The 16,575-nt window shown below is 39.5% G+C and overlaps 1 long non-coding RNA gene across 1 annotated transcript; it reads right to left on the bottom strand.

Moving 5' to 3' along the window:
* Nucleotides 1-2,835: 2,835 nt before the first annotated feature.
* LOC113078467 (uncharacterized) lies at nucleotides 2,836-4,438 on the bottom strand. Its single transcript, XR_003281521.1, has 3 exons — nucleotides 4,267-4,438; nucleotides 3,907-4,094; nucleotides 2,836-3,797 (listed from the first exon to the last, which is right to left on the bottom strand). It is a non-coding gene; the product is annotated as an uncharacterized LOC113078467 (long non-coding RNA).
* Nucleotides 4,439-16,575: the final 12,137 nt, after the last annotated feature.

Raw genomic sequence — 16,575 nt, 5'->3', positions numbered from 1 at the left:
CCTTAATATTTCGTCCACAACAATATTTTATTAGATTAATTTATAACGTTACCCTCCTTGTGGTTAGTCTGCACGAGATCAACAAGCTTGTTGCTTTGCGGCCACTTTAAATACAAAATAATGATTCGATCTGTGTCAGAGCATCTGAGCGCTCATGAATCTTTCTGCAGCATCGGGAGCAGGGTGGCAAGAGCGATTTTTGACGCTCTCGACGCCGGCAGTGTGAACGCACAGTAAGATTCCCTTTCACAGGTCACTTCGATGCTGCAGTGAAGTCACCGTATGGGAACACCTCTCAGTGTAAAATCTTACCCTGGAGGTCCAATGCGCTAGAGTTTAGCTTCACCCCTGACCAAAGACACCTGCTTGTGATTTTCTAATGATCCCAAATACATTGACTGGCATTGATTAGCATGCTCAGGTGTGTTTAATTAGGGTTAGAGCTAAACTCCGCAGGAAAGTGGATCTCGAGGCCCAGATTTGAGGATCCCTGCCCTATACCATCCCACCAATTTTATTGGCCAAATAGCGTTTGGCAGCACCCTATGCATGCGTACACATAGTATACCCGAATGCCGCACGCTATTTCACTTAAATTTAATTTCCTTCTGTCATGGCACTGTAAGTATGCATTGTGGGAAAAGAGGGTCTGGGTCCAAATGCAGGTTAGAAACTCCTCTTAATAAAAAAAAGCCAACAAGGCAAAAACAAAACAGAAACAGATCCAACAAGGACAAGACCGGGACACAGTGCAGCAACAGAAGGTGCTGGCATCCACCCTACAAACATGAAATCACACTGGCAATGCGAGTAGAAATCGGAATGCAAAACACAATTAATTCAGCCAGGCAGAGTGGTGAGTGAGACGAGAATATATAGTCCGAGACAGCTGTGTGTGTGAGTATGTGAGACTGTAGAGTTTGAGGTAAATGAGTCTGGGAGAATTGAAAATGGCTCCCTCTGGTGGTGAGAAGGAGAAACACTGGGTCCGGACTCATGATACCTTCAGGAAAACAAATCATCTGTGGACGATTTGGACGATTTCAAGCATCAAGTTCTTATGATCTGTGAGGACCAGAAAGGCGTGTTTGGCTCCCTCCCACCAATGCCTCCATTCTTCCAAGGCCAGCTTGATGGCCAACAGTTCCCGGTTGCCGATATCATAATTAACCTCCGCCGGGTTGAGTTTCCGGGAGAAGAAGGCGCATAGGTGGAGGCGACTGGGATTCCCCTGCTGCTGAGAAAGGACCGCTCCCACTCCGGTGGTTGAGGCGTCAACTTCCACCACGAAGGGTCGGTCGGGGTCGGGATGAACCAGGAGTGGGGTGGTCGTAAAGGCCTCCTTGAGGGTGTGGAAGGCCTCTGAGGCGCCAGGAGTCCAGGAGAGAGATTTGGGTTTGTTACGGAGGAGACTGGTGAGAGGGCTGGGGGCGTTAACAAGTCCATACGGCATCATGCAGTATTCATAGTGGCCAGTAGGGGTTATGAAGGCAGTCTTCCACTCGTCCCCCTCTCGTATCCGGATGAGGTTATAGGCGCTGCGGATGTACAACTTGGTGAACAGAGTGGCACCACGGAGATGTTCTAAGGCACTGGAGGCCACTAGAGTCCTGAACTGAAGGGCATATTCATTGACAGACATTTTCCCCTGTTTGAGATTATACAGCTTCTCACCAATGGAAGAGTCCCAAGCAGGTCTGCTGAAAACTTCACGCAAATGGCCGATGAAGCTGGAATAAGACTGGAAAACTGGGTTATTTTGAGTCCATATTGAATCTGCCGACAGTAGTGCTTTACCTTGCAGTTGAGAAATTACAAAGGCTACCTTGGATCTCTCAGTGGGGTACAAGTGCGGCTGCATCTCCAGGACCAGCGAGCATTGTAGGAGGAAACCGCTGCACTCCTACAAATTAAACAATTTCGAACAGGGCCCAGTGGTACAACCTTCAGATATATCCAAATATATACAGTAACTAAGACAGAACTGCTCTGAGCCTCAGTGTTTTGAGCAGACACACGTGATGAAGCTCAGAAGAGGTTTATCTCCAGGATCTCCATCCCTCAATAAATCAGGAAAGAGAGAGAAATTTGAAACACTCTATGCTTACACAAAGAAGGAAGGAATGTGGAAAAGACACAGTGTGCACACACACACACACACACACACACTGTAACCTGAAACATGAGCGTCAGATCAGGTCTGGTCCTGTACGAAGCCACTGAAACTCAGACAACACAAGAAACACACAGAGCAATAATCAATAATTCAATTATCGAACAAAACCAAAGAAACCTTCAAAAGCTCATAAAAAGAGATTTCAATTTTACAGTGAATTTATAACAGCTGGGCGACGTTGTTAGACACGACAATTTAGGATTGACATGAGCATTATTTTAAGATTTTCTCCTAAATTGGTGAGTTCTGAGCTGATTTTAGCGTTCAGATGTTTTGTGAATCCGGATCTTGGATTCAGATGAAATCAGCAGAAGTGATGTATTCCAGTCAGCAGATCCACTTCAGTCACGTCTCAAACATTCTGTCTGTGTTTAGTGATTCCTCACAAACTCTTGGGACTTTATTAAATCAATCCAGTAGAGATTTCCCTCCACATTTCTCATTTCTATCACAATTCATATAGTGTCATTGTGTTATTCAGCCTGAAGGTGGCGCTGTGCTCAATGTTATCAGATCCTGCTCTTCACTAGAAACACCTAGAAATACTTGTTGAGGAATACTGAAGACATTTATGATGATTGAGTTTAGAGCTCTACAGATCTACATCAGAAAGAGTTTAAAACTTGTTTAATGAACAATAAACATTTATTACACACACACACACACACACACCTGTAGAACATGAAGCTCACAGTTACAGTAACTTGATACATTACAGAGATCTGTGTGTGTGGGTGAGAGAGAGAGAGAGAGAGAGAGAGAGAGAGTGTGTGTGTGTGTGTGTGTGTGTGTGTGTGTGTGTGTGTGAGAGACTCCAGCATCGATATAAACTACATGTGACGAGCAGTTTGAGAACGGAGGACACTAAAGTACACAAATAACTAACAGAATACTGAATCATTACAGTCTATTAAGAATAGGGAGAAAAGTTCATAAATACATACAACAAACGGTATGGAAGGACACAAAATAAAATAGCAAAATGGATTTTCTGAACGTGAGAGACTTCAGATTCATGAAAATACTAAGATTTGAGTGTCATAAATTGTATAACAATTTGCACTACAGAACAACATATTAATAATGACAATTCATTAAAATATCATAATAAAACCCAGGTTTTGCTATTTTAAACAGCTGTTTTGAACAGCTAATAATAACTGGAAGTGCATGAGAGCCGAAGCCAGATGCATTCAATTCACAAACGGCCATTCTGATTGAAATCAGATGAAATAAATCACAATATCATATTGTGTCATATAAATCTTATAAATATCATCCATATAATATCGCATGCATTTTCATTTACTATGCATGTTTTTGTATTCCAATCAGGATGAGCGATTAAATTTCAGGAATGCAAAAACATGCATTGTAAATGAAAATGCATGAAATATGAGGCAGTGTAACTGAAACAAATTTAGTTAAATCAAAACAATCTTATGATTGAGAGTAAAGTGCAGCATTCTCTGGGAAACAAGCTCTTGAAGTGTGTTTGTGCTCAGACGAGTGTAAAAGCTGATCAGACGTCTGATGATGAGGATGATGATGATGATGATGGACTTCAGCGATGAAGGGGATTCTTATAACATCAGAATCATCTTCTCTGGATCACATTACACTAGAAATCACAAACACATGTGAGATTATCCTCAGTGACATGAGCATGTTCTTGATCAAACACAGTCTGAATGTGTCTGAGACGTGATGAATGATTGACACACACTCACAGTACGGCTTTAGCGCCTCCATACTCTCACATCTAGCTGATATCTGTCTGCTCTTCTCTTGTGATTCCCAGGTTTGTGTCCTATTCCTGACCTCCATCTCTCTCTGTCCTCGTTGTTTGCTCATCTGTGCTTTCTGATGCTCCTGTAGCTTTTGTTTCCTTTATTGTCTTTTTACACTCCATTCGTGTCTACAATTGCACAAATGCAGTTTGATTAAAAAGCCAGCTGTGCTATACGATATGAAACGAGGAATGCAGTGTTATAACATTACTAATAAATGCCCAAAGAACCCGTCACAGCTCTTCGGTATAAAAGGGATCAACGATGAATGAAATGGTGTGTTAGAAACATGTTTCTCACCTGTGAGACGGAGAGAGATGTAGATGACCAAAGTCACGCAGTAGTAAAGATCCAAAGGGAGGATCCTTGTTTTATAGCCAGCAGAGGTTTGGTCTGCATTCATGGATGTGTTCTGCTTTTATACGGAAACTAAATACAGTCTGAGCTGACCGAACCAGTTCAGCAACCGATGATGCAATGAGGAAGTACACTCTTTCTATGACCTCATTAGCATTTATAGTCTGGAAGAATTGAGTGCATTCAAACTATTTGAGCTATATATAGACCAGTGTGTGTATAATTATGACAATACGTTAATATGGTGAGAAATACCACTTTCCAGTATATCAATTACTGCTTATAAACTGATTAGAATTGTGCTGAATTTTCACCTCATGCATTCAGGAGAATTATGTTGTTTTAGGGTTTGCATTCCTGGTTTAATAACGCTTTGCACTGATCTTTGGCAAGCGTTTTAATACATATGAGAAGTAGTTTAATTTCGGCTTACTTTAGTGTACTTGCAGTCAGATTAATGATTGGTGTGCATCAAATGTGTTCATGATTACTGAACTTAAATGTAGCTATTTTTCAAACAACGTATTTTGTGCTAAGTATAAGTTGTAATAAAATTGAAGTAAAGCAGAATTTAAAGTCTATTTACTGCAGTTATGTGTTGAATTAAAGCAACTTCAAGTATATTTAATATGCTCTATTTAATAAGTCCATGAAGAGATTAATCACAAGATCGATTTGATTGAAATTCACCTTATTAGATCATCAAGTTTATCAAGAATGTCATCAAAACATAAAAACCAGATATTAATGCATTATTTTTGTGTTATGCCCGTAGTACTTTTGGCTTATTTCACCCTGGCAATTTATTGTATTACAAATATGTTTCCATTAATAACAGTAAATTGCAAATATATTAACAATTAATTGTACTATATTAAAAAATAATAATAATTCGAAAAACAATCAAGCAAATTGTGAAATATATATAGGTCAGGACCGCAACATAAATGACAGCACAATGAACTCTTATTCTCTCGGTTGATCTTTGGATCAATTTGAGTACAAACAATCCCGAAATAAATAAACAAATTAGAAGAAAACTGAGGCAAATGATCAGAGGTTAGCAAATCATAAAACTACAAACAAACAACCCTCTAACTTCACATAAATAAACCAACTTCCCTGTGCACCAAAAAAAAAATAAAAATAAAAAAAATACAACCATCTAACCTCACCCTGACCTGTCCAAAAATAGGAGCAAAGGGTAAAGGCTGAATGAGCTACAAAAACAAAGGCACTACTCCTCTACTGCCTCACACAGGTGGTTCACTAACAAACACTCACACACACACACGCACGCACATACACACACACACACACACGCGCACACACTCTCTCACACACACACACCCGCACGCACACACGCACCTACGCGCACGCGCACACACACACACACCCGCGCGCGCACACACACAGACACACACGCACACACACACACACACGCACACACACTCACACACCCGCACGCGTGCACACACCCGCACGCGCGCACACGCACACACTCACACACGCACACACTCAAGCGCACACACACGCACACACACGCGCACGCGCGCACACACACACACACACACACCCGCACGCGCACACACACAGAGACACACACACAAACACACGCTCAATCAGTAAATGAATGTTTAACATCTCTCTCTCTGCTCTGAAGCTTCGAGAATCTTTTCTTCTATCACTGATAATGTTGGAAGCTGAACCGGTTTTAACTATAGAAATTAAAACTTGCATTTTTTACCTTTTACCTTTAAAGCAGAAGAGGTTAAAGAATAACAGCTCTGTTAATGGAGTCATGTTAACTCTGTTGGGGTTAATGTGTAATACAATGCTATGTGAACAATGTGTCCTGCTTTGACTTTCAAGTTTGTTGCTGGGCAGGTTTATTATTTTGCTCTCGATGACGCCATTCACGTCCAAGCAGATAGATTGCATTGTGTGCAAAACCTGTATATTTACTGGTACTACTGTAATAATATAATACTATATATTATATCTACAGAACACTTGACAGAACTCTTGCTTGTTTTATAGAGCTGGCCCCAGGGTCTAGAAAAATATTGATGGGGGTGGTGAGAAGGGGGCAGGAATTTTTGAGGGGTGGCAACATATGGCAGACGTATATATACTGAATTTAGTCACATTTATCACAGTTTGATGATAAATATATGTGCACACTACAAAAGGACACAGGCTATCATTTACAAACTTAATCTCATGCAATCAATGTCTTGAATTGGAAACAGTTCATATAAGGAATAAGTGACCATACCCCATAAGCATGGGGTCGAGCGGTCGCGAGCGCGGATGGGAGAATGGAGGAAGTTTTTTTTTTTTTTTTTTTTTTTTTTTGGAGCAACTGGGATGGTGCTCCCTCTGGAAGTTGGTTCCCTAGGCAGATTGAGTCAGTTCCGGAGTTCGGAGCGGGATCGCGAATCATTTGAGTCAGTTTGGGGATCGCGAATCATTTGAATCAGTTCGGGAGTTCGTAGCCGGATCGCGAATCATTTGAGTCAGTTTGGGGATCGCGAATCATTTGAATCAGTTCGGGAGTTCGGGGCGGGGTCGCGAATCATTTGAGTCAGTTTGGGGATCGCGAATCATTTGAATCAGTTCGGGAGTTCGGGGCGGGGTCGCGAATCATTTGAGTCAGTTTGGGGATCGCGAATCATTTGAATCAGTTCGGGAGTTCGTAGCCGGATCGCGAATCATTTGAGTCAGTTTGGGGATCGCGAATCATTTGAATCAGTTCCGGAGTTCGTAGCAGGTTCGCGAATCATTTGAATCAGTTCGGGAGTTCGGGGCGGGGTCGCGAATCATTTGAGTCAGTTTGCGAGTTCGGAGCGGGTTTGCGAATCATTTGAGTCAGTTTGGGGATCGCGAATCATTTGAATCAGTTCGGGAGTTCGGGGCGGGGTCGCGAATCATTTGAGTCAGTTTGGGGATCGCGAATCATTTGAATCAGTTCGGGAGTTCGTAGCCGGATCGCGAATCATTTGAGTCAGTTTGGGGATCGCGAATCATTTGAATCAGTTCCGGAGTTCGTAGCAGGTTCGCGAATCATTTGAATCAGTTCGGGAGTTCGGGGCGGGGTCGCGAATCATTTGAGTCAGTTTGCGAGTTCGGAGCGGGTTTGCGAATCATTTGAGTCAGTTTGGGGATCGCGAATCATTTGAATCAGTTCGGGAGTTCGGGGCGGGGTCGCGAATCATTTGAGTCAGTTTGGGGGATCGCGAATCATTTGAATCAGTTCGGGAGTTCGTAGCCGGATCGCGAATCATTTGAGTCAGTTTGGGGATCGCGAATCATTTGAATCAGTTCCGGAGTTCGTAGCAGGTTCGCGAATCATTTGAATCAGTTCGGGAGTTCGGGGCGGGGTCGCGAATCATTTGAGTCAGTTTGCGAGTTCGGAGCGGGTTCGCGAATCATTTGAGTCAGTTTGGGGATCGCGAATCATTTGAATCAGTTCGGGAGTTCGTAGCGGGATCGCGAATCATTTGAGTCAGTTTGGGAGTTTGGAGCGGGATCGCGAATCATTTTACACTTTTTACAATACAAATCGTTACAAAGCAACTTTACAGAAAATTATGTTTCTACAATATTTAGTAGTAGCTTATGGTGGTGACTGTCAGTTTGTGCACGTATGACAGGAATTTTAGAAAAATTAATACAAGAAGTAGTCAGCCAGACGATTAACATTATTAACATTATTAATTAATAATTATTTTATGATGCAGTCACACTAGTAGCAATATATGTTAGTTCTGTTTGTTGATTCAGGGTTAGCATCATCTGAGGTCCTCTGAAGGTCAGCATCATCTCTTCTCAGGTGTTCTGGATCCAGACTGGAGCTTGTGTAAATCCTAGTGACCAAAACATAGAAACAAAATACAGACATCATTAGCATAGCTGCTGATCCAACAAAGTAAAATTAGTTTAACCCAAGCTAATGAATAAAAATGCACATTTGATAAGATGCAACTACACTCACAATTTAAGAGATGCATTATTCAAATGTTTGGCGAAAGGGATGTGTTTTTAATCTAAATTTAAACAGAGAGACTGTGTCTGAACCCCGAACATTATCAGGAAGGCTATTCCAGAGTTTGGGAGCCAAATGTGAGAAAGCTCTACCTCCTTTAGTGGACTTTGCTATCCTAGGAACTACCAAAAGTCCAGCGTTTTGTGACCTTAGGGTGCGTGATGGGTTGTAGCGTGGTAGAAGGCTAGTTAGGTACGCAGGAGCTAACCATTTAGGGCCTTATAGGTAAGTAATGATAATTTGTAACGGATACGGAACTTAATAGGTAGCCAGTGCAGAGACTGTAAAATTGGGGTAATATGATCATATTTTCTTGACCTGGTAAGGACTCTAGCTGCTGTGTTTTGGACGACCTGTAGCTTGTTTATTGACGAAGCAGGACAACCACCTAGAAGTGCATTACAATAGTCCAGTCTAGAGGTCATGAATGCATGAACTAGCTTTTCTGCATCAGAAACAGATAACATGTTTCGTAGCTTGGCAATGTTTCTAAGATGGAAGAATGCAGTTTTTGTAACATTGGAAATATGATTTTCAAAAGACAAGTTGCTGTCTAATATAACACCCAGATTTCTGACTGTAGAGGAAGTAACAGTACATCCGTCTAGTTGCAGATTGTAATCTACAAGATTCTGTGTAGTGTTTTTTGGTCCAATAATTAATATCTCTGTCTTATCCGAATTTAATTGGAGAAAATTGTGTGTCATCCAATCTTTTACATTTTTAACACACTCTGTTAGCTTTGATAATTGGGAAGTTTCATCTGGTCTCGTTGATATATAAAGCTGAGTATCATCAGCATAACAGTGGAAGCTAATTCCATGTTTTCTAATAATATTACCAATGGGCAACATGTATATTTAAAATAGAAGAGGACCTAGGACGGATCCTTGTGGCACTCCATATTTTACTGATGATGACTCCCCATTTAAGTAAACAAAATGGTACCGATCGGACAGATAGGATCTAAACCATCTTAGAGCCTGCCCTTGAATACCTGTATAGTTTTGTAATCGATCTATGAGTATGTCATGATCTATGGTGTCGAATGCAGCACTAAGATCAAGTAAGACTAGAAATGAGATGCAGCCTTGATCTGACGCAAGAAGCAGGTCATTTGTAATTTTAACAAGTGCAGTTTCTGTGCTCGGGATCAGTTCGGGAGTTTGTAGCGGGTTCGCGAATCATTTGAGTCAGTTTGGGGATCGCAAATCATTTGAATCAGTTTGGGAGTTCGGAACGGGATCACGAATCATGAAACGTAAATTTTCAAATTGGCCATAACCTTTAATTCGTTGCTGCCAACTGGGGTGGTAGATCCGCCCCTGGCTGGCCCAAATGATTTTAGTCACTTTGTTCATAAACAAAAGCTTCTGAGGTCAAACATTTATAATCCATGTTTTATTTTTGAAGGGCCATCCGTCCATTCTTCAGGAAAACATTTGGACATCTTCAGACTAAATCTGTGTAATACACAGACAGACAGACCATAGTCCTGCGCTGTTGTCTAGTTTGGGTCTTTAGTAATAACGCTTTATTAAAGCTCCAGACAAATAATCATTATTATATCTCATCTGTCAATGTCTCTCACTGCATGACTTTCTACAGGTTTAAGAAAGACTGAAGAAGAGAAAGACGGAAAGTAGAAATATTACACTTTTAGATGTAGTCCCATGCATGATCTAAAAGTCATGAAAAAAAACACTCAAAGTTTGGAAAGAGCAACTCAAAGTGCAGGCGGTCGATGGAGAAAGAGACTGACTAATGTAGTTAAACCAGTTCTATTCTTTTCATTGATCTTCATTCAGCTTCAGATCAGATCTCTGACTCATTCTGTCTCTGTTGTGCCACCTAGTGGACAAAGATATGACAACCGTTTATCTTCAGTGTATAACAGTAAACATAAAGTTTTTATTCATTGTTCAAATGTGATTAAATCCCCACAACATTAGATGTAATGCACATCACAGAGGTTTTATTTAATAAAAACTATATACAAGTTATACACAAATATAAAAATAAACAGAAAAGGAGTAAAGCAGCATTCATCTGAGCTTTGTTACAGTGACTGGTCAGAAATATCTTTTGTTTCTCTAGGCTCTGAAACAAGTAAAATGAGGGGAACATGTCAAACGAGGTGCAAAATACTGGTGAAATGTTTTCTGAGCTTCATTTTCAGATCAACCACCATGACAGAAAAGCTTAATACCACAGATGATCTAGAGAGTTTAACACAATCTAGTGTTTTACACTGATGATGTCATTCCCTCAGAACCAACACAAGATTTAAAGGGACAGTTCTCATAAAACTGACAAATCTCTCATCATTCACTCGCCTTCACGTTATTCCAAACCTGTATGAGTTTCTGTCTTCTGTTGAACACAAAAGCAGGTATTTTGAAGAATGTTGGCAACCAAACATTTGCTGATAGCCTTTGACTGCCACATTATTTTGAATTTGTTATATATTATGGAGGTCAATGGGTACCAGAATCTGTTCTCTTATCAGCATTCTTCAAAATAAAATTTTGAAGGTTTGGAGCAACTTGAGGTTGTGTAAATGATGAAAGATTTTTTTTTTTTTTTTTTTTGGTAAACTGTCCCTTTAATTGTCATCTTGTGCTACGCGCATGTGTCCAGCAGAGGGAGACATACTGATCCATTACTGACTGCTGAATGACAGATGATGAAGAAGAAGAAGATGAAGAGCTCAGAACAAGCGGGATGTACTGAAGTCACCTAAAGACAAAAAAAAAAGAAAGAAATTGTAATGCTCTTCAACTAGATTTGTCAAAACAAACTTTATGTTGAATAGAGAAAGCCTAGCCAGAGAGTTCGAATCAAAGTTTTTTTTTAGTATGTTGCTATTAAGTTGCTAGTGTGTTCTGATGTTGCTATGTGGTTGATCGTTTGTTTCAAATGCTAAAAAACATTTCATTCTTATTTCAGTTCCACACATCAGTTGTCTCACCTCCTCTGTGACAGTTTCTGATTCACCTGAACGAAACTCTACATGTCCGTCTGAATCCAGACACACTGGAATAAACAAAAACAGTTTGAAGTTTAAATCAGGACTTCATCAGTAAAAGAATATGACATACAGGAGAGACCGGGGCTAGTTGTCACGGGGTCTGTATTTCAGGAACGTTTTTCAGTAAATGACACAAATACTTTAGCTGTAGTTTTATATTGTACTGTCTTAAATTAGGATAATATTTGTGTATTTCAGTCTTTCAAATTAAAAGGAATGCAATAAAACACAATGACGTGCATTAAGATATGAATCAAACATATAATGAAGCCTAATAGGGGCAAGTTGTCACATTTAGAAATTTAGAAATTACTCTTTTTTTTTTTTTTTTTACTTTTTATTAGACCAACAATTTGAGTTTTATGTTTCTAACTTTGTGTTAAAAAGCCTATAATAACAACCTGTGTAATGCCAGGTTTCTTTGTGACAACTTGCCCCGCACAAATGTCAACATGTGTTAACTAAACAGGAAATACATTTTGGGAGGAGCTTATTGTTACTCGTAGTACAAACCAACAGCTGCTCATCTCACACCATCATCCACCTCCACAAACCTTGTTTTATCATTGAATGATATATTTCATTCAATTCTTCAAAGCTTTTATGCTGTTTAATATTTACTGAATCAAAAACTGTGACAGCTAGCCTCGTCCTTCCGTTTCTGTAATAATAACTGCAGACAAAATACTCACTGTTTGGTTTTTGCTGCATGCTTTCTCTGCGAAAAAGCTTCAGTGATTCTTTAGGCTTTGACTCTTTCTCTCTGTTGTCCATCTCTCATTTAATGCCTTTATCTCTTCTGTCTGATACTCCACGTGTGATCCGTCCCTCCACAATCTCCTCTAGAAGACAAGTGCAATGATTTTATATTCGCCAACATTCACCCAAACTCAAACAATTAATCTCCTTTTCATTAACATGGCATCTTCAAACTCAGCTTTACAACACATTAGGATGGACATGTTTTACTCACTTTCTGATGAATGTATAAAGTGAATCGATGAGGAGCAGAAGCATCCACGTCAGCTCTGTGTGTGACTGAAAATCTTGTGATATCACCCTAACTGCGGAGAAATGAACAAGCGCTCGGAGAGAAGAAACACACCGGGAGATACAGGGAGAGATAATGAAACTTGTTTGGTGAGGCGGATGTTTTCAGATGCTTTCCACCCACTCACACAGACACCAATGAGAGCCAACTGATTGCCTAATGCATCCAAATGTGAAGAAGAAATGTCACTGAACTAGAAATATATGACCCTGGATCACAAAACTAGTTATGAGTGTCAATTTCTCAAAACTGAGATTTATAGATCATCTGAAAGCTGAATAAATCATCTCTCCATTGATGTGTGGTTTGTTCGGATCAGACAATATTTGTCTGAGATACGACTATTATAAATCTGGAATCTGAGGGAGCAAAAAAATCTAAATATTGAGAAAATCATTTTTAAAGTTGTTCAAATTAATTCTTAGCAATGCATATTACTAATCAAAAATTAAGTTTTAATATATTTACAGAAAGTTGCAAAACATCTTCATGGAACATGATATTTAGTTAATATCCTAATCATTTTTGACATTAAAGAAAAATCTGTGTTTTTTTGGCTATTGCTTCAAATATACCCCAGAGACTTAAGACTGCTTTTGCTTTCCAGGGTCACATTATGTACATTTTGCTAATGTTTTCTGAACGTTCAAAACATTTTTGGTTATGTGTACTTTAATTAAGGTATTATTATTATTATTATTATATATTTTTAAATGATCTCTGAACAATCTGTAAAATCATTTCCCCTCAGTGTATACAGTAGTTCTAATTTAATTGGTTTAACTCTGCATAATTATTTGGTTGGTTGCATGTGATTATTTACTTTATTTTTTCCCTTTCTGTTTACATCAGAACAGACACGTGAGGCACACATTGAGAAACAACAGGGCTTTCTTTGTTCAGTTCAGCTGGAAGTTTCCAACATTGTAATTTTCTGACTGTATAAAGGTTAGAGCAGGATGATTGACAGGTCATGACGTAAATGGATCGCATCACACACACACACACTCACTTCGGGACACACACACACACCCACACACACACACACACACACACTCACTTAAGGACACACACACACACTCACTTCGGGACACACACACACACCCACACACACTCACTTCGAGACACACACACACACACACACACACACACACACACACACACACACACACACACACACACACACACACACACACACACTTCAGGACACACACACTCACTTCGGGACACAAACACACACACACTCACACACACACTCTCTCACTTCGGGACACACACAAAATCTCTCACCTCAGGGCACACACACACACACACTCACACACACACTCTCTCACTTCGGGACACACACACACACAAAATCTCTCACCTCAGGGCACACACACACTCTCTCGCTTCAGGGCACATTCACGCACACACACACACACACACACACACACACACACTCTCATTTCACGGCACAGACACACACACTCTCTCTCTCTCTCTCTCTCTCTCTCTCTCTCTCTCTCTCTCTCTCTCTCTCTCTCACACACACTCACACACACAAAACTAATTTAGTTGTATTTTTCAATGATTTTAAATGTTATTTACATCAAATCTCATCTGAATGTAAAGCAGTTTGTTCAATTCAACATTTGGTTCACTTGGTCCTTAATAGAAATGAAGCAAACTGGTTAAACATCAGGCTGATCTTGTGTAGAGGTTAAGAGTTGTAGAACCAGAAGTAAATTACTCAATCACATTGTGTGTGCTGACTCATCAAAAGAGAGCTGAAGTAAACATGCATAAACTCACACATAACATGAGGATAGAAGTGTGTGTGTTATAGTTCAACGAAAGGTCAACTGTGTTTATTTCTCAATTAGCATCTATGAAAATGAATTTCATCTCAAATTTTTATTTTCTTAATAAAAAGTCCAGTTAAAAAGATGATTTATTAGTGTGTGCTATTGAAAAAAAAGCATTATAATGCAGATACTCAAACAAATAATATATATCTTAAAATAAAAAATAATTTTCACTCAGAAATTGCTAGTAAATTTAACAAATTATTTCAAAGAAACTGCAAGTAACAGTGAATGAAATGTGCAATTTTGAAGAACAACTGAAATAGTATTTCTTGTAAAGTGTAGAAATGTAGCATTGCATCAGTGTCTCATCCATGGATGCTCTGCAGTGAATGGGTGCCGTCAGAATGAGAGTCTGATAAAAACATCACAATATCTGATGAAGAAACAATCTCATCCTAATCTGGGATGACCTGGGGGTGAACGCATTTTCAGTCAATTTAAATGTTCTTACTTAAAACATAAGTAAGTATTTGATTTAATATGTGAAATAATATATTTATATTTATTATTGCAGGATTTCACTTCACATGTGTTCTTAATAAAAGTCACTTTTATTCATTTTAACTAAAAGCCCAGTCTGGTTTTTCATTTCCGGACACACAAATCTTTGTCTTTCAGTGCATACTGTTTACTTCTTCTTATTCTGCATTGTGTTGTCTCATTAGCATCTCTTTTAGTTTACTTGTCATCCTGCTGGCAGGAACCTTTGCAGAAAACATAACAATGCATCAATATTAAAGAGAAATCATGCCATTCTGACGTCTAATAAACATTATGACAGATTAGTCATAAACAAAGGACAGGAAGTGACCGAGTAAACGTCTCAAAAATATTTTATGATGCATGAAGCTATGGAGAATGCGCCTGAACTGGTTTTCAACCTCTTTTTTGTTTCTTCTAATGTTGACCTTATCTTTGTTATCAGTGCTTTAAGTGGCCCAAAAGAGGTGCCGGTACTCTATTATAGCCACAAAATATATATATATTCTGTTTTTATTTTTATTTTATTTTTTTGATGACTCCCCTCATCCCCTGAGGTAACAACAACTATATTGAAAGGCTTTTATATACAGCAGTCAACAGGCAACCTTAATAATAAATCATTTTATTAGTTTGTGGATTTGCTTGAGCTAGAAAGAACTACTGAACATAAATAAAATGTGCAAAAGAATTTTGAAAAAATACCCTTAGAAAGAGCTTCTGCATTACTGCATTCAAACTTCCAAACTGATTCAAATGATTCGCGAACCCGCTTTGAACTCCCGAACTGATTCAAATGATTCGCGAACCCGCTACGAACTCCTGAACTGATTCAAATGATTTGAGATCCCCAAACTGACTCAAATGATTCGCGAACCCGATTTGAACTCCCGAAATGACTCAAATGATTCGCGAACCCGCTACGAACTCCCGAACTGATTCAAATGATTCGCAATTCCCAAACTGACTCAAATGATTCGCGAACCCGCTTTGAACTCCCGAACTGACTCAAATGATTCGCGAACCCGCTACGAACTCCCGAACTGATTCAAATGATTCGCAATTCCCAAACTGACTCAAATGATTCGCGATCCCGCTAGAACTCCCGAACTGATTCAAATGATTCACGTTCCCCAATCTGACTAAAATGATTCGCGAATCCGCTTTGAACTCCCGATCTGACTCAAATTCGCCATTCCACTCCGAACTCTCGAACTGATTCAAATGATTTGCGATCCCCAAACTGACTCAAATGATTCGCGATCCAGCTCCGAACTCCCAAACTGTTTCAAATGATTCACGCTCCATACTCCGAACTAGGAAGAATTAGGAAGCGTGTATTGTGAAGGGGGCTCTGAAAAGCGGCAGTGAAGGCAAAGGATTAAAACCTCTATTAAAACAGATGTCCAAATGAATGTACAGGTACGCTAAAAGCACGTTCTAGGCAGACGGAGAGGTGGTTGTACACTCAAGAGCTATATTTGGAAGTGGCGGTACTGAGTACCAGTGCGTACCGGCCCAGTTAAAGCACTGGTTATATTCATTACAATAACTGTAATGATATAGTTATCTTTATAGTTATCTTTATAGTTATTGTTCTTGGTGTGAACGGGCCTTTACTCAGAGAAGAGTTCAGTGTCAAGGCTTTTCTTTTTGCATTGATTCTGGACCAGATCTTTTGATGGATGGAATCCAACCACGTAACAAACCACAAATCTGTGCTAAAATGAGCATAAAACAACATTTTCATATGCTGCAACTAACTCAACAGCATCACTAAGGTCCATATGCA

The sequence above is a fragment of the Carassius auratus genome, unplaced genomic scaffold, assembly GCF_003368295.1.
Source record: "Carassius auratus strain Wakin unplaced genomic scaffold, ASM336829v1 scaf_tig00025783, whole genome shotgun sequence".
Taxonomy (NCBI): Eukaryota; Metazoa; Chordata; class Actinopteri; order Cypriniformes; family Cyprinidae; genus Carassius; species Carassius auratus.
This window is presented reverse-complemented; position numbering and strand designations above follow the sequence as displayed.